Source organism: Petaurus breviceps, unplaced genomic scaffold, assembly GCF_028583685.1.
Source record: "Petaurus breviceps papuanus isolate PSGF00001 unplaced genomic scaffold, PetGlider_PUasm1.0 98, whole genome shotgun sequence".
Classification (NCBI taxonomy): Eukaryota; Metazoa; Chordata; class Mammalia; order Diprotodontia; family Petauridae; genus Petaurus; species Petaurus breviceps.
In genome coordinates this window covers 21,155,995-21,175,628 of record NW_027187460.1, presented here as the reverse complement: position 1 = coordinate 21,175,628, position 19,634 = coordinate 21,155,995, and the positions used below count along the sequence as shown (strand labels likewise).

The window sequence follows — 19,634 nt, the reverse complement described above, 5'->3', positions numbered from 1 at the left end:
ATCATCCCCCCTCTCATCCCCTTCCCCCCTACTCTCCTTTAGGGTGAGATACCCTATTTAGTGTGTATTTCATTCCCTCCCCAAGCCAAATTCAATGAGAATAAAGTTGACCCATTCTCTTTTGCCTTCCTATTCTTCCCCTCCATTGTACACATTTTCCCTTACCTCTTATATGTGAGAAAGTTTACCCCATTCTGTCTCTCCCCATCTCCTCTCATTATATTCCTCTTTCACCTCTTAATTTCACCTTTTAAGTATCATCCCTTCCTATTAAATTGGTCCTATGCCCTCTATGTATACCTGTAAACACATATATATATATTCACATATGTATTCATATGCCCATATACCCTCATATATAGACATATATATTTCTATTCCCTTCTATTATTTTCATACTGACAAAAGTTTCATCAGTTACAATTACTGTTTTTCCATGTAGGAATGTTAATAGTTCAACTTTGTTAAGTTCCTTATGATTTCTTTTTCCTGTTTACCTTCTCATGCTTCTCTTGCTTCTTGTATCTGAATGTCAAATTTTCTATTCAACTCTGGTTTTTTCATCAAGAATGCTTGAAAGTCCTCTATTCCACTGAATGATAATATTTTCCCCTGAAACATGATACTCAGTTTTGCTGGGTAGATGACTCTTGGTTTTAATCCCAGCTCCTTTGACTTCCGGAATATCATATTCCAATCCCTTAGATCCCTCCATGTAGAAGCTGCCAGATCCTGGGTTATCCTAATTGTGTTTCCACAATATTCAAATTGTTTCTTCCTGGCTGCCTGTAATATTCTCTCCTTGATCTGGGAATTCTAGAACCTGGCTATAATATTCCTAGGAGTTTTCTTTTTGGGATCTTTTACAGGAGGTGATCTGTGGATTCTTTCAACCTCTATTTTGCCCTCTGGTTCTAAAACATCAGTGCAGTTTTCCTTGAGAACTTCCTAGAGGATGATTTCTAGGTTCTTACTTTGATCATGGCTTTCAGGTAGTCTAATAATTTTAAAATTATGTCTTCTGGATCTATTTTACAGGTCAGTGGTTTTTCCCATGAGATATTTCACATTGCCTTCTATTCTTTCATTTATTTGGATCTGTTTAACAGCATCTTGATTTCTCATAAAGTCATTAACTTCCATTTGCTCCAGTCTAATTCTGAAGCAATGATTCTCCTCATTGAGCTTTTGAGATTCTTTTTCCATCTGGCAAATTTGGCTTTTTAAGGCATTCTTCTCTTCATTGCCTTTTTGGGCCTCTTTTGCCATTTGAGTTAGTCTATTTTTTAAAGTGTGATTTTCCTCAGTCAGGCTGTTGACTCTAATTTCATAATTTTCTTGCATTTTTCTCATTTCTCTTCCAAATTTTTCCTCCACTTCTCTTATCTGCTTCTTAAGGTCCTCTATGGCCTGTAACCAGCTCACATTTTCCTTTGAACCTTTTGGTGCAGGAGTTCTGACTTCACTGTCTTCCTCCTGTTCCATGCTTTGCTTCTTTTTGTCCCCAAAATAGGAGTTTAATGTTGGAATCTTCTGTTTGCTTTGCTTCCTTTGCCTGGTCACGTTGCCCCTCAGTCACTTGACCCCTGGGCTTTTTGCCACAGTAGGACTCTACCACCAGACAGGGGAGCTTTCATCCCAAACGCTCGGTTTTTCTCAGCTGTCAGAGGTATTAGTTGGGTGCCCTCTCGGAAGCCTCCACACACTCTGGCAAGCTGGTCACTTACCCCAGGACCTCCACCCTAGACTGCAATCCAGATCCAAGCAAGTTAAAGCAAGAGCGAATACCCCTCAGACTGGTCGCTTGGTCCCCCTACACTCTGCAGGCCAGGACCTGAAGCTGCCACATGATGCTGGCTGGCTTTGCTGGGTGACTCAGCAGCTTTTCTCCCTGGGGGCAAAAGCCAACACACTCCCACTTACTGGGTCCCAAAGTCCACACTGCACTGACCTCTCACTTTGTGCTTGGCATCTATGTGTTGATAATTCTGAAAATGGCCACAGCTGCTGCTGATCTGGAGTCCCTCTGGCCGGTGGCTGGTCAGGCCTACCATGGGGCTAAAACCTCCAGCTCCAGTGGGGCTGGGGTTGGCTCCCAGAGCACTGCCAGGTTGTCTGCAGAGGGAAGTTAGCTTCTCTGTGTTATTTTGTGGGTTCTGCAGCTCCAATGTTTGTTCAGAGTCCCTTTTTTACATTGATTGGGGAAGGTAAAAGCCAGAGCCACTTGAAGGTCCTGCTTCTACTTTGCCATCTGTAATGGGAATGTAAATTTGGAAGATCTTCCCTGCCCCTAGGCTAAAGTGCACCTGAAGCCTGGGGTGGGAGGCTTGTTATTCAGTAGATACTTTTTGATTGGCCAGTGGGTCAATAAGGTTGTTATATTCTCTGAGCCAGGAGAAGGCTATATAAGCCCTGATGTGTAGCTTTGTTTTGGGGCTCACTTTGAGAAGTGTTCTGTGATTTCATCTGGATTCTGGGAAGCCGTTGTTGAGAGCTCCCCCTCGGCTTTGAAAAACCCAGATGTTGGAACCCAGATGTTGATTGGGTATGGATGTAATTGTTGGACAGTTTGAAATCTGTCTACTTGATCTGTTTCTGTCTTGATAATTCTGTCTGTATACTTTGAAGTTCAGGGTGCTGACCTTTCTCCTCTGAACTAGGTAAACGGTACATAAAATGACTGATTAAAGTAAAATTGTTAACCCATTCGGAGTTGCTTTCCTTTATCAAAGCAGATCTAAGAACCTGTGTTGGTAGCAAACCCTGAGGAGGCTTGCGGTGCTTGCTGCTACACCATCTTGACTCCGCCCTCTGTGCTTACATTTCTAAAGTGAATTTCTTGCATTTTAAAGGTATTTTCATTCAGCTCCAGAGGTTGATTTGGAGGGCAAAGTTCTGCGTTATGTGAGTAACCACCTATATGACATGATTTCAGGGGCCTCGGTCCCTCTAAATAACTCCTCCTTCCAATGTATCTACTGACGCTTGGAATAAGGTTAATAGGGACAAGGCCTTTCATTGACTATTAGAGATAAGGATGGAAATGCAAAAAAAAAATGAGAATGTAACTGAAAAATTCATCACAGAATTGGACTATTATAAATGGAAGGTCCCTTGGAACTTAGACTATTAGAACTGGAACCAATGTTTATAAAGAACTTCTTTCTCTCTTCACTATTCTTTGAGGATCCCTGGGGATTTGGCTGAGGTGTATTAACAGGAGGTGGAAAGAGACTCAGGAGGCAGAGGAAGTAATGGTCAAGGTCAGAAAGAAGGGCCATGATCAAGGATGAAAAGAAAGATTCCAAGGTGGCATCATTTCTGTACCACTCCTTGCAAGAACTAGCTGCTGAGTTTCCTTATTCTTTTTTATGGAATTGAGACCAAAAGGGATCAGAGGTCCCTGTCAATGACCAGACAACTATTACTTTAGAAAGCACCAAAACTCATTTGTTCCAGTTCACATCAGATTCCAAGCACCACAGACAGATCCAAAACTATCGAGTCCACAATTTCTGAGGCTTCATTGGAGGTCCTACACGATATATATGAGCTGAGCCATGGAATAATGGAACCCATGGGAACAATGTTGCTCACATTTTTGCTTCCTCAAAGCTGGGAGTCAAAGTCAACATTTCCTAATAATCCTGTGTTCAAAGCAGCTGGTTGTAGGACAGTAGTAAATTCAAATCTATGGGCTAGATGTTTATTATTTGTGGTTTTATTGTTATTATATGCTTTCTTATTTTTAGAATTAAATCAACTATTTGCAGTATCCAAACATGTTCATCTTCTCTGTAGAAACAGCCATTATGCAAAAATCACATGATAAAGGCTTTTTGAAATATAGCAAGTTCAAGAAGGAAGAGAGTGTTCATTAGTGGGTGGGGGCTTAAGAATTGATATCTGATGGGGGTAGCTCCACAAATCCATGTGTAGATATGTATGGATGTAAAACAAAATGGAATTGCCTAAGTCTTGCTCCTTCTAATTCTATTTCTGAACCATCTCATTAATTTCACATGGGTACTGGCTATCAAAGCATAAAAGGCTGATTTTCATTTTTACCTGTGCTTCATAGAGTTTATTTTTATTATATTATTATTTATTTATTATATATATTATATTTATTATCAGGTTAATGATAATGCCCATTGATCTGCCGTCTGCCACCTTTTACTTTCTACTAATCTAAGAGCATAAGAGAGGGTAAGAAAGTAAAGCCCTCTTTAAAGGCTGTGGCAAGGTGCCCACCCATATCTCTGCTACATCTGTTGCTGTGAATTAGCTGGGTAACATGTTAGCTCATGTTTTTCGACACTAATAAAACTAGCAAAATATATACAATATCATGTCAAGAAAATAACGGCTGAGTATGATGGCTGGGCAATTGCTTTAAAAATTAAAATTGATGGTTATTGGGTCAGAATTCCAGAACTGGAAACCACTCCAGAGACTGTCTAGTCTGACTCCTTGTCCAGTGCATAAATCTTGTCTACGATATCCCTAAGAATTGTCCGTCAGCTCCTGGAACCTCCAGGGATAAACCATTGCATTTTCAGATGACTAGTCAATCAATGAGCATTTATTAGGCGCCTACTATGTGCCAGCAAGTGGGCTAAATTCTAGGAATGCAAAGAAAGGCAAAAGACAGTCCCTACCCTTGAGGAGCTCACAACACAATGGATTATGAGGAAGTTTTCTTTATATTGAACTAAAAATTGTTCTTAGTTTTCTGACCTCTGGAGTGTAGCCTAACAAGTATAATTCTTCTTTCAATAAATGTTTGTTGAATTGTATTCTCCACAACAACCCTTCAAATTAATGATCATGTGTTCCTTAAACCTCTTCTTCCTGGGCTAAATAGTCCTAGTTCCCTCAACTAATCCTCAAATAACAATATTTCAGGACATCTCATCATCCTGGTCAACTTCCTTTGGACATGTTCCAAATGGTCAATGCCACAGTTAGAATGTAGTGCCCAGAAAAAGATACAACATTCCAGATGTGACTGGACCAGAAGAGAGTGAAGTGGAATTATTACCTCCTGCACTATGGATACAGTATTTCTGTTAATTCAGTCTGAGATCACAATAGCTTTTTTTTAATTTATTTATATTTGGTAGCCTCTCACATTGCTGAATTCTATTGATCATGCAGTCTGCTAAAACTCCTACATTTTTTTTTCCACATGGACTGCCATCTAGCCAAAACTCTCATACTGTACTTAAGTCATTGATTTTTTGGACCTACATATATAGTTGTTTACATTTAACAATAATGATAGAATTGTGGCATGAGTAAAGCAAGTCTATGCGTTACATCTGAAAATCATCATATATTGCTTCATATGGAAAACAATTCCCTTGCACTTAGAGGATAGCTTTCTATAACAACAACAACAACAATTCTTGATATGTCTCCTAGTGCCTAGTATAATACCCTGCACCTTGTAGATGATAATATACTGAATACAAATTAATAATAACACCAAACATTTGCATGGTCCTTCACAAGCATTGTCTCATTTGACCCCTATAACAACTCTGTGAGCTTGGCAAGGCAGGTGTTCTTTTTACTGCTAAGAAAACAGAGACTCGGAAGGGTTAAATGATAACTGAGGTTACACAGTTAGTGACAAAGTCCAGACCACAATTTCTCCTGGTATAGTGTTCTTTCTTCTATAATGATAGCTGACATTGATGCAGTGCTTTATCTATATAGCTTTTGAAGAGGGAGCAGGAGAAATGATGATACAGTGCTTTCAGTTGCATGTGCTTAGATGGTAGTCATACCATCTCTCATCATTCCTTTCCATTACTGGTTCATTGCCTTATTTATTATCTTGCTCTGGGTTCAAAGGAAGTTTAGACAGTGTGCTCTGGAATATTTCCAGGTTAACCAATATTGTAGAAACTCTCTGTATAGCTTTGTCACCAACCCCAGAGAATACCAGGAAAATATTTCTGATAATGCAAGCTTTTCTTCCCTTAAGTTTGAATTGTGAACTTCTTTTTATTCAGTTGTTTCAGTTGTGATCAACTTTTCATGACCCCATTTGGGGTTTTCTTGGCAAAGACCTTGGAGTAGTTTGCCATTTCCTTTTCCAGATCATTTTACAGATGAGGAAACTGAGGTAAACAGGGTTAAATGACTTGTCCAGGGTCAAATAACTAGTGGAGTGTCTGAGATCAGATTTGAACTCAAGTCTTCCTGACTCCAGGCCTGGCAATTAACAGGCCACTGTTAATGGCAATGCCATTTAATAGCAATACCAGGTAATAAAAACACAAATAAACATTCAAATGAGATATAGATGGCTGAGTTGATGTTTGTAATGAGGATCATCTTCTTATTTCTTCCTATATATTCTTCCACGTCTGTGTGAAGGGGGTTTCTGAAGAAAGGAGTGGAGGTTTAAATTCTTCTAAGTGGAAAAGTCCCTAGCATTGTGCTCTGGAAAAGCAGGGAAAATAGAATCTATTTACTGGACATCATTCTTACCAATTGCTATAACTGCCAGTCTAGCCTGCTCTCAGTTCCATGTGTATCTTGTGTCCTCTTACTGTCTGGTCCATATACTCATCCACTTATGTCTTGTTCTTGATTCTCTATCTCTCCTATATGGCACCCCTAACTCCTCAAGACCCCCAGAAACCCAAAGTAAAATAATCTTCCTGAATGTCTGCAAAAAGTCTAGCTCAAAGATTCTCTGTCATCCCGGGTAAGCCCTACAAAGACCCTGGGAACCTAGGTCTTCGTCAGCTGGGGCCACAATTAGACTATTTCATTTGATTTTCAATATAACCCTGGGAAGTAGATACATTACCTTTATCTTATATTGAGGCTCCAAGAGGTCAAATGACTTTTTTTTAAAGTAATATCAATTTTATTATTTGGCACATTTTTTTAAAGCAAGCTATAATATTTTCTACTACCTTAGTAGTAGAATCTCATGGGAATCTCTTCCAACTTGCCCCCCTATTAGAAATTAAACAGAACCATTTATTTGTCTGGTAACCCACTAGGGTCAAACCACTTCTCTCCTCTTGTTCACTAGGTAAATGGACTAATAAATGAATGTTCCAGCAGTTAATGGAGCCCATGGCCACACAGCCTAGTAAGTATGAGGGATTTGAAGTCAGATGTCCAGACTCCAAGATTCAGCATCCTTTTTATAATACCATGTTGCCTTTTGTAATTCCAAACTGTCTCATTTTTTACTTGCCTCTCTGGATAGCTGTAGAGTAGTAGTTAAGGACCTCAGTCCTTTGATTTCAATGCCATGAAGAAAATTATTGGAGTCATGGAATCAGAAACTGCATATAAACAATGGGGGGGGGAGCCATGTTATGTGGGAGTTGAAAACTTTATTCATGTTGTGTTCGCAAGGGCACCTGGTATAGAGAGAAGATTACTGTACTTGGAATAAGGAGTTTCAGTTATGCTGCTTACTTTGTGACCTTCTCTGGACCTTTGCTTCCTCATCTGTAAAATAAGTACTTAATAAATGTTTGTTGATTGATTAATTGCAAGTCACAACTTCATTGCCCTAAGAAATTCTCTAATACTATGAATTAGGAGGCGCTGGTGTGCATCACTGGAGGGGGTACAGGTCTGGCCTGAAGAAAACATAAAAAGCTAGCAAATGGATGAGACCTAGATGGTCTCATGACTTTCAAGGTCACAGCTTTAGACTCCAGAATACTTTCCCACTTATTAGACCTACAGCTGAATCCAATAATTCAATTCACTTCAACAGGCATTTACTAAGTTACTTACAATGTGCCAAACCCTTTGGCCCATACATAGATACAAACACTGAAACAATCCATGCCCTCTAGGAGCTTCACTTCCAAGAACAGAACATGTGTAGTATAGCCTTTGAAATACTGAGCTCCAAGGAAAAATCTCTAGGGTGTCCTAACTCTGAGGTAAATCGTTCTAGCTTTTAACTTCATATTCCAAATAGATGGTTAACAATATAAATTCCCATTTGTGAAGGAAGTTAAAGATGGTTCAGAGACCTCCCCCCACTTTTTTCCGTCCCGACACTCTTTCCCAATCCTGACCTTCTCTGGGTTAGACATTCCAAGTTAGGAACAACATATTTTTAGTAATTCCAAAGGGGAGGGAAAAACAGAGAAAAAAGAAATCAAATACAGCAATTAACTTCTAATTGCACAATTACTTCATTACATGGCCTAGTGCCAGAGATAGAGGACTTGTTTGAACACATGGTTGAAATTTTTGCCTTTCTATGTATCCCCAGTGCTTTGCACAGGGCCTGGCAAAAAGCAGGTGTTTAATAAATGCTTGTTGAGTTGACGGGTAAACATGGTGATTATTATTGGGGAGGTAGGGGTTCTGAAAAGAATTTAAAATTTGTGGTGTTCGGGGAGGGGAAGTAGACATCTTTGAATGACCTAAGCACCACCTTCTATTACATTCTGGGTAGGGTAGCAAGGAAATTGACAGAGAAGGCCCTTCTAACACATTACTGAAAAAATATTGTTCTATGGGGGTTTAGTTCTGCAAATTCCATTGACTTTAATGGGGACTTAACCTTGCAGAATCCCTGCACCCCAAGGGGAGAGAGAAGTCTTGTGTGTTGGGTGGGGTTGTGGCTTATATATTTTGGGACTCTTCCCAATTGAGTTAAGAATCTGAACCCTGCACTTTGCACGGAGTCACTTCTCCAAAAAAAATTGGACAGCGTTGATGAGGTAGCTGCGTCAACCCCAGTTGATGAATGGAGAAGGTGCCCGTAATTTTATATGTAAATCATGGATCCAACGGACTATTTACAACACTTTCCCTTTGCCTTTCTCCCGATTAATCAATTCTATGCACACAAGCAGGCGGGGCTTCTCTTCCACTGTAAGGGTGGAGGTCTCTTTGGAGGTCTCCTTCTTAACTTCCCCGCCCCTGCCCAAGTCCCAGCGAGCAGCTGGGCCCGCCCAGCCGGAGTTCGAGGAGCGCCCGCCCCTCCCTGACCAAGCCTGGCTCGGGAGAAAAATCCCAGCTGCGGGCTGCTGCCCTCCCTTCAGCAGCCGGTCGGGAACCTGTAGGAATGACGGAACTTTGAGGGAAACCAAGCCCTGAAAGCTGCTGCAAAGCCACCAAGAGACGGGAAAAACATCCAGGGGTCCTCACAACTAGTCCCTGGGCCGGGGGACTCAGCCAGCTCCACCCCACTTCCTTGGAGCCTGGGCCCCTCCCCAGATTTTTCCTGTTTGTCTTTTCCTCCAAGAGCTATGTAATCGAGCTAATTTAAATTGTAATTTCCTGAGACTCTCCCATTCTCAGAGCAGAAATCACCCAGCCGGCTCTCCGAAAGCTTAGACTATTTATATCTTCAGCCTTGGCAAGAGAGAGCCGCAGTTACCCTCATCTCGCCCCCCCCCCCCAAAAAAAATCAATAAAGGTAAGTGGATGTAGTACTCACATAGACATGTTTCCTTCGGGTCGTGTGGCCCCGACACCCAGAACTGAGAAGCGTTCCCCGGTTTTACCCTAGCCATCTGTTTGCAGGAGCTAGCAGCATCTCGGGGAGGATTCAGTGCATTCAGATTTGTAAATCACAGCAGGTGCATAAGCTGGGGCTGACTCATGCAGAATACAGATAGACCCGAAGGCGGCGGCGGCGGCGGCGGCGGCGGCGGTGGCGGCTCAGTGCTTCCTGCTCCTGACAGTGCGGGGCTTGTGGCTGCTTGTGGTGCTGCTGCTACTGCTGTTCTGAGCCTTCAGGAGAGGCCCTTTCCCAGTGGCCTCCCGGCGAAGTTGGAGTCTTGGAATCGAGGGATTGTGTGCTGAAAACTTTGACATCAGATTAACAAGATAAACGTACACAATGCTTGGAAGTCTCTGTCTCCTCTTCTGACTTCTCTTTTCTACCTTCTTTTACTCTCTTCTCTCCTTTCTTCTCTTCCTTCTTTTTCCTGCTCTCTCTCTCTCTTTATTTCTTTTTCTCCCCCACTGTCCTTCTCTCCCTTCTCTCTTTCCTCACTTTCCTCCTCTCTTTCCCTCTGATTCTTCACCCCTTCTCTTCCTTGCCCTTTGTCCTTCCTCTTTCCTCCCCTCTTTCAGTTTCTTTCTTCCCCTTCTCTTTCCCTCCGTTCTCTTTCCCTTCTTTCCCTTTCTGTCTGTTTCTCTGTCTCTTTTCACCCTTCCTCCTTCCTTTTCCCCTGTGTCTCTGTCCCTCTCCTTTTTCCTTCCTCTCCCTCTCTTCTCCCTTTGCTTCGTCTCTGTCTTTCCCCCTCTATGTCCTTCCTTCTCTCTGCTCTTTCCCCACTTCTCCTTTCTCTATTTTCCTCTCTCTTTCTCTTTTCACTCCTCTCTGTTCTCCCTCTCCCTCCATTCCCCCATCTGTCTCTTTCTCCTTTCCTTCTTCTTCCTCCCTTCTTTCCCTCTCTTCTCTCTCTTTCCCTTTCAGTTTTTGTCTCTCTTTTCCTGTCTCTTCACATCTCACCACCTCCTTCCTTCCACCAAAACCAAGAAGGTTGCCTTTGATCTGTTATTGGAATGATGTAACTAATTCTATGAATAGAAATAGTCTTTGGTTAGTGGTTAGTAACTGAAACTTGGTTCCATGGAAGGAGTTTAAGTCACAATACTGGGTTGAAATCCTTCCTTTGACACTTGGTATTTGTGTAACATTCAGAAAGTTGCTTGAAGTTCCTGGACCTCAGTTTCCTCATCTGTAAAATGAGGGAGCTGGAGAAGATGGCCTTCTTCAAAGTCATGAGGTTATGTACATAAGCATGGGCAGCTAGGTGGCACAATGGATGGAGTACTGGGCCCAAAGTCAGGAAGACTAATCTCCCTGAATTCAAATCAGGCCTCAGACACTTACTTAGCTATGTGATCCTGGACAAGTCACTTAACCCTGTTTGCCTCAGTTTTGTCATCTGTCAAATGAGCTGGAGAAGGAAATGGTAAACTTCTCCTGTGTCTTTGCCAAGAAAACCCCAAGTGGAGTCACAAACAGCTGGGCATGACTGACACAACTGTACACAATATGTACATAGGGCACATCTGAGAAAGGTTATCCCTAGGCCAGTGAAGCATTTGTGGAATACCCATTGAACTCTTGCTTCTCTGAGCCAGAGGCTGTCCTGTGATCACTTGCACAATGCTAAGCTCCTGCCCCAGCGCAGGAATGTTGCCAAAGCTGAGCTCCAGCATGCTGCCAAAGATAAACGATTGCTGGAGAGGGAAATTCCATATTATAAGTAACAGCCAACGCAAATGCTCCGGAACTGCAGCTATAAAATAAATCAGAGACAGCCCTAATAACTGCCTTCACCGTTCACTTGAGCCCTCCAGATGTTGGGCTCTTGGATGAGGATTGTGGCCCAGCGGACATCACTGATGTGGCTGTGCCTTTCTTTAGAAGATGCAGTCTAAAAGCTGTGGGTGGAAAAGATGATTGCAAGAGGCAAGTGCTTCTAAATTGCCCGGTATCATCTGGCAGAGAGCCTAATGGGAACAGGAAGAGGAACTGAAATGGTTTTCTTCCTCTGTTTCTTACTTCCTTCCTCCTTCTCCCTTGCAGATGCCAGGTCTAGCCTGAGATGGACCTGCTCGGTCCTTGATTCAAGTAAAGACCCTCAAATAGACCCCAAAAGGGGAGGAGTGCAGAAAAGAAATTGGGGGGGGAGATAAAGGAAGACTAAAAGAAGAAGAGAGAGAAGAGGTAGAAAGAGAAATAAAGAAGGGGAAACCAGAGAAGAATCAGGAGAAATAAGATGTAAGAGTGAGAAAGCAAAGGAGAGAAAAAATGAGAAAATTTATCCATCTATTCACAAATATTCATTAAACACAAGACACTTTGCTAAGGTTCTCTAAATACAAATACAAAGATAATTGTAACACTCTCTCTGAATTTAAGTAGTTTACAATTTAAAAGGGATAGATAGATATAGTAGTAGGTACTTAATACATTTTTATTGATTGATTGGTGTGGGGCTGAAGATATGCATACAAATGAGAGAGACACACAGAGACACAGAGAGACAGAGAGGTGGGAGGAGAAAGAAGAGGAGGAGAAGAAAGAGGAGGAGGAAGAGTGATATAGTGGCATGTAAATTAACTAGGACAAAATTTTTAAAATTAAATTTATTGAAATGAAATCTTACAATTTTCACATCTTAAAACCCTTTGATTATGCAATATGTCCTTTTGCTTCAGTTACATGCTTTATAGGATTTAGCATTCAGGTCACAAGATAATAATAATAATAGTCAAATTTTACATAGCTCTTTAAGGTTTGCAAAGTATATATGTGATCTTATTTGATACTCACAACAACACTGAAGGATAGGTACTATTATTCTCTTCATTTTACAGATGAGAAAATTGAGACTCAGGGAAGATAGGTGACTTGCCCAGAGATATCTAAGTAAGTTTCTGGGGTGGATTTGAACTCAGGTCTTCCTGACTCCCAGTCCTGTGCTCAATCTGCTGTGCCACCTAGCAGATTTTGAAACATTTTAACCATGAAACCATATTTTGATTACTTTGGATAACAAATGTATATAAACATTTGACAATCAGTCCATTTTTCAAGTCTAGTCCGAAGGTTTTCATTGAGGTGTAAATCAGACAAATTCTCAGGCCGTTGAGGCACATTTATCCCTATCTTCTGGATACAGTTTTAATTCTTTCACCACATGTGACAAGGTAAAATGTGGTATTGCAATATTCCATCTCTGTTTGGCAATTTCTACAATTTTAGAGCAATTATAATTCTCAGCATCGCAATAGAATTATGAGTTCATCATTCCCTTTAAGGGGGTAAGACTCCCAGGCCTACTGGAAATAAAAAAACAAGCAAACAAACAATCCTTCAAATATTTATTTGGGTATATATTTTTTATAAGTCAATGAAGATATTCAGATCTTACAGGCTAAACTAGACCTTCAGGTATTCTGGAACCTCAGAGAACTGATTGTTAAATTTCCAATGTGAGCTTTTATACCTCAGAAATGGACAAACTCGACCAAATTGACAAATGCTACAGATCAGGGTTTGATTTATCATTTCACTTATTAGGCAGACTACAGCCTGTAGGCCACACAAAAGCCATTCTTGGCTCTCAGGCTATACAAAAAGAGGTTACAGGTAGGATTTGACTTGGAAGTTGTAGTATGTTGACCCTTGAAAAGTGATGGGGAAAATATTAATTATGCAAATTAAACTTAAATGTATTATAACTTTTTCTTTAAGAAAACTGATGGTTAAACATTTACCAGCACACCTCTGACTGGATGCCTTCAGATAATGGTTTTAGTATAGAAAAGTGAGCTTCATCAGTAAAAATGACTTTTTACCAATCTTTAATACTCTAGCCTTTGTATTATCTTGCCTAAGACAAGCATTTTTTATTTCATGACAAAGATTAACAACTGTTTTTTGTGTCTTTGTTTTAATTGGTCTTCTTACTATTGTCCAAAAGTCAGGAAGCCTACCCTGTGCTATAGAAGAATCATTACCAGTGCCTCCAGCTACCAGGTCCCTCTGAAAGTTTTTAATAATTTTCCAAGAATTACGATATTTTACTACAGTGAACAATATTGATAGGTGACAATATCTTTTTCATTTTTCAATGAACTTTACTTTGTGTTTTGATGCAACTGATCCTGTTTCATCGATGACTTGAATCTTTGAAACCTTTGACTTTCTAATGTAATATCTCTAACAGTTATTGAAGTATACACTTTAAGAGTTATACTTTTTGCATGTTTCTTTGGAGTAACATCCATTCTTCAAAAAAAAAAACCCAACAAATTAAAATCACAGTGAAATAGAGCAACGAAACACATGTATATGGCACGAAGTCCAGGATTTGATGATCAGAGAACTCACTAAAAATATGGAAACCAGGTCAATCTGGTTTCATCTGGTCAAGGTCAGGAGTTCTGAGTCATATGAGAGTCAATAGAAGCGCACTTATATAATTGTTGCTGTCATAAAATGAAATCGTAACAGCATTATTTAATGACCTAAGCAATTCACACAATATTGTAAGTACATTGATGGAGACTTGCCCAAAGTTCTATAAGAAGTTTGAGGGAGAGGACTATTCCACCAGAAGTATTCATGGAAGGTTTCGCTTTGTTGGGGCTAGATTGTGGAGGGTTTGGGAGAGCAAAACTGGGAGAAGAGACAAGCTACAAACACCAAGAGGGTCTTCTGTTCTTCTTGAGGTCTTGGGATATTTAATTTGTTGTTTTTCTCACTGTATCTCCTGTGCCTTGCACAGTGCCTAGAACATAGTAGGTCCTTAACAAATGCTCATTGAACAGTGTCTGCCTTTTGGGAGATTACACTATATATGCTAGGATATAAAATGTACAGGTAGATAATAATGCAAAATAATTTCAAAAGGTAGAGCACACCAAGAGCTAGGGGAAAACAAGAAAAACTCATGTAGAAGTGGGAGTTTAAGAAGCAGAAGTGAAGGAGTGTTTTTCAGGCATAGGACACAGTTTATATCAAGTCTCAGAGGTGGTATATAGAATGTATGTGGGTGATAAGTAGGCCAATTTGGCTGGAATGTAAGTGCATGAGGGGGAGTAATTTGAAAAAGGTCTGGGAAGATAGAATCATAGGAGTTAGAATTGGATGTGATCTTACAGGTTTAGTACAACCCCTTCATTTTACAGTTGAGAAAACCAAAGAGAGGTTAAATGATTTGCCCAAAGTTATTTTAGCTCTTCTGATTCTAAGGTGTAGTGTTTCCCCCACTATGACAAAAGATACCACTGAGATCAGGAGTAAGAGAAGGGAGATGATAGGGTGCTGGTCCTTTCCCATTAAGGGTCATCTAGTTCTGGCCTCATGTGGATGGACCTTAGTACATGCCTGAGGGAGTCTTTCCTCTAAAGAGAAGTATAAAGTTCTTTTTATTGCTGTTTCTGACTCTATCCCCTCAACCAAGAGCCCCAGGAAGAATCAAATAAAGCTTAGGTTTGGATTCAAGTCTATAGTTTCCCTGAAAGGGAACAGAAAGCTATAATGTATATCAGGTATAGGACAGCTATTTATTTCCTCCGCAATAAGAAATGACAACAAAAACAAAAACAACCCAAACCATAAAACACACACTGACAAAGACTTAAACATGGCATGGTAGCTATTATAAGCCATTATTATGCTCTCCCCAGTAAATGATACTCAAAGCATTAAAATATGATACATTTATTGGGAAACATATAATCAGGGCGTCCTGACATCTGTTTTCATTCACCTTGGCTCTGTACTGACCAAACAGTTGCCTCCATGTCTTCTGGAAGGCTAGGCCAGGGCTTGTACTCATTCTCCTATGAGTAGTCATCTCCTAAAATAGGGGTTCTTAACCTGGAGTTCATGGATCCCCAAGGGATCTGTAGATAGATTCCAGGGCAGCTGTTATTTAAAAAATCTTTTTCTAACTGCATTTCAGTATAATTCGTTTCTTTTGTAATCCTATTTTTATGCATTTAAAAACATTCTGAGAAGGGGTCCATAGGTTTCACCAGACTCTAAACTGGGTATATGACATAAAAAAAGTTAAGAACCCTTGTCTTATGAGGGTTGTAACAACTTCAGGGGTGGGGATACTCCAGAGATGCAGCAATTGATGACTAAAGTACCCAGAAACTCATGACTACTTAGTTAGCCACTCCCCCAAAATTTATCTTTGTAATTGAGGTTTGGTCACCTAGATGGGGGAAAGATACATAAAGTAAAAGAGGCATCCAGGGACCAGAACCCCAGCTCTGTTCACTGTAAGTAGCATATTCACTAACTACTGGCAGATCAGTCATCATTGTTGACAATAGGGAATATGGGGAGGTGGTGAGAGGGAGGCCCACATTTCCTGTCTTGATCATTCCCTAACTCTTCTCCCAAGACCTAGAGAAAGACTTCCTTGCTACATGAAGTTCAAGAGAAAGGAAGGAAAAGAGTGAGAACAGAAGCTATCAACCCCTTTAAAGTGTACTAAATACGTCCCTCTTCCCAGTCAAATGTCTTTTGATGCCTTTCCCTCTCCCTGATGCTGTCACAGAAACTGAGGGCTTGCTGTGCCATCCCAAATCCACAAGGCCTTTACTATTAACCTCCACATGGGGTCTCCTGGAAGTGTCCCAGAGTCTGGCAGATGGGGAGTGTTGAGCTAAGTTGATTACCTCATTATACTACTATGACATTAAAAGATTGGGACCAGATGATGTACTACTTTAGAAGTTAATTGGAGGAATCTGCATGTTATCCTAGAGGCAATGGGAGACATTGAAATTGCTTCATCAGGGAAGTGTCATGGTTAGACCTGTGCTTTCTCTGTTCACTATATGGAGGATGGATTGGAAAGATGAGATATTTGATGAAGAGACATCGTTTAGGAGGTTATTGCTACAGTTTAGGCAGGAGGTGATAAGGACCTGAACTAGGGCAGTGGAAATATGAGGAGAAAATTGGGAATAGATATGAGAAATATGGCAATTTAATCTATATGATTTGGCAATTGATTGGTCATGGGGAAGCAGGGTGGGGAGAAGAGGGGCTGGGAAGAATCAAGAATGATCTGGAGGTTGTAAATATGGGTTACAGGCTGTGATGTGTTAGTAACTGTTTAATAATCAGCTCTCAGAAAAAAAGTACATTTGACCCCCATTTCGATTTAATCTGCATTATTAACATTTCTATCACTTTTAAAAGTCTGGACAATTAACAAAACAATAAATTAAACTCTAATTTGTAGAATTTGCTGATATCTGAGATGTAAATGCTCACAGTAAAAGTTTAATAATCAACTCTCCAGCAAGGCAGCTGAACACACCACTGGTTATAGGAAGGAAGACAGTATCCTTGAGAGAAATCAAGAAATTTAGAAGAGGAATGGGCTTGTTCTATCTCCACAGAAGCTATAACAGTGCTCTGCATTTATGGATCATAGAATAGCAGGATATAGACCTGTTAGGGACTTTAAACAAAAGCCAATTCAATGCCTCCATTTTAAAGATGAGGAACCTGTGCTTCAGAGAGGGGAGTGCTTTACTCAAAGTCATACAGGTTGTAAGTAGGAGATAGGATTTGCAAAGTTGATGATGAACAGGAGAGTGAGAGATGAAATTTCTTATTGGTTTTATACCTGCTGAGAAGAGTGTAATAATAAAAATTATCTGTTACTGCATTTTAATATTCAGAACACTGGTTTATTGTTTAATTTTATTAGATAATAGGTAATAACTTATCAGCTCATTTTATCCTCATAACAATTCTCATAGGTAAGTAGGATATATTTTATTACATTTATTTTACCAATTAAGAAACTGAGGTAAGAATGATGAAGTGAGTTACCTACAGTGAGTTTATTAACAAAAGTATTAATGAAAGAGCTAAAACTAGAAAAGAAATTTTCTGACTCTTGAGTCTAAATATTCGATGCTTTATGACACTATCCTTTATAATATATTAATAACTCGCATTTATTACAGTGCTTTAAGTTCTACAAAGTGCTTTATGCATCTTTTCTCATTTGATCCTCACAATAACCCTGGGAGGTAGGTACTATTAGTATTCCTATTTTACAGAAGAAGAAACTGAGGCAAACAAGTTAAGTGACTTGGCTAGGCTCACACTGCTAAGTATATGTCTAAAGCAAAATTCCAACCTGGGTCTTCCAGATTCTAAGTCCAGTGAAATTTATGTCCTTCAAAGATGAATGAAGTACAGAATGATAACATCTTATCACGATCTTCACATTTTGGGGGGATTTTTTTTTGGAGGGAGGAAGGTAGGGCAATCGGGGTTAAGTGACTTACCCAAGGTCACACAACTAGTTTTTTGTGTTAAGTGTCTGAGGCCATACTTGAACTCAGGTCCTCCTGACTCCAGGGCTGGTGTTCTATTCACTGTGCTGTCTACCCACCCCGATCTTCACATTGTTAACTTGCAGGTAGTTAACTGGGGAAAAAAAAATATGTCAGACATTAAGAGGTCTAAGAATAAGGCAGGACTTAGGAAAAATTAAAATTGGCAAAGTCAGTCTTTGGCCCTCCTTTCCTTTTTTTCACCTTTTATCCATCTCAGGTGATGTCAGGATGGGTAACCTTTTATCCTCTCTCAAGATCTCTAAAGAAAAAATAAACTCAGTTACACTAAGGTGAAATATGGCTAAAAGATACCATCCTTAGGGATACTTGCATTTTAAAAGGACACAAATTATGAAGGCAAGGGAATGAAGTTCTAATGGTATAATTTTAACAGAGAAGGTATGGGGGGTGGGGCGGGGGAATGAAGTAGAGAGGAAAGACCTTTGGATTTGGCATCTCAATTTTCTTATGAATAAAATGGGAATAACACTTGCCCTCCTTACCTCACAGGGTCATTGTAAAGATAAAATTAGATAATTTGTGAAAGGTCCTTTGTAACTGAAAAGTGCTACTTAAATATGTGTTTCTCCCCTCTCTCCCCTCCCCCTCCTCCTTCTCTTCCTTCTTCTTGCCTTCCTTCTTTGCCTCCTTCTCCTTTGGCCAGTAAACCTGAGAGAAATTCAGGGGTGTGCTGGAGCCATCTGGCTCCTGCGATTACTGAATTTTAAGTATTGGCATTTACTGTGTTTTGTTGATTGTCTAGACTTAAAGTGATAGAGAAAGTGTTCATACTGCAGATTAAATTTAACAAATGTGTCTAGTATACATTCCCCACCCCAAAGCCTCTTGTTAAATATTAACCAGCAGGCCTCTGGAAATGACTCCAGAACATCTAATAAAGAGTCCTTCCTTTAGAAAAGATCTCTTTGATTTGGTCAAAGCCAGTGTTATGCAAGGAGCTGGGAAAAGGTAGAACAAAAAAGATACCACTTCCTATAAACCTTCTTATGCTCTGGTTTCTTTGCTGTAGAGCAAGCTAAAGAGTTAGAGCTCTTTCCCTGGCATAAAGCAAGGGGACCATCTGGAAAGTGGATGAGTTTTGCCCATTGTTGCTTCAGTTAATGGCTTGGTCCCAAAGGTGCTTTGGCTCTCAGTGGTGCTGAAGAAAAAGAATAAATCATGTTCAGATGGCTGTTATTTGGCATCTAGCCACAATCAGCCTAAGGGGGTGGGTGGGTAAAGCTTTAGAGGCCTTGAATAACAAGAAGACAGCTATGTAGGTGAATGGCATCTCTTGAATCCACTGAGACACATCTAATAAAAGAGAAAAAGATTTTTAAAAAAAAGGTAAACGGAGTTATAAATGAATATTTCTAGGATCTCTGATTTAATTGATCTGGACATCTCCTCTGCTGGTGTAGATCACCATCTCTGGATGTATTTGTCTTCATAAATGGCTTTGGCCAAAAAATATTTAGCACCTGGTGGTTAACCTTCTGGTGATGAATATCTCTGATTTGAGCTATGAAAAATGGACATCTCTAATTTTTGTCTTGGATAACAAAAACTAAATCTGTCGTGGGGCCCATACTTCAAGCCTTTTCAGCTTGGTGGTCTACCAGAACTCATATACCATAAGCATAACTCTAGAGAATCCAGGGTCAGCCAGCCCTATGCTAAAAATGATGCATTCGAGTAGGACTTTAATGAAGGCTGTGATCATTCTATGAAAGCTGGTAGGTGGTTCAGTGGATAGAATATCCAGCCTGGAG

At 40.2% G+C, this 19,634-nt stretch overlaps 1 protein-coding gene across 1 annotated transcript in view; it reads right to left on the bottom strand.

Annotated features, from left to right (window-relative positions):
- ASAP1 (ArfGAP with SH3 domain, ankyrin repeat and PH domain 1) overlaps window positions 1-10,470 on the bottom strand; it is a 631,037-nt gene extending 620,567 nt beyond the window's left edge. The window contains exon 1 of the mRNA XM_069081239.1: window positions 9,449-10,470. The gene's annotated coding sequence lies outside the window, so the exon portion shown is untranslated. The remainder of the gene's footprint in view (window positions 1-9,448) is intronic.
- Window positions 10,471-19,634: the final 9,164 nt, after the last annotated feature.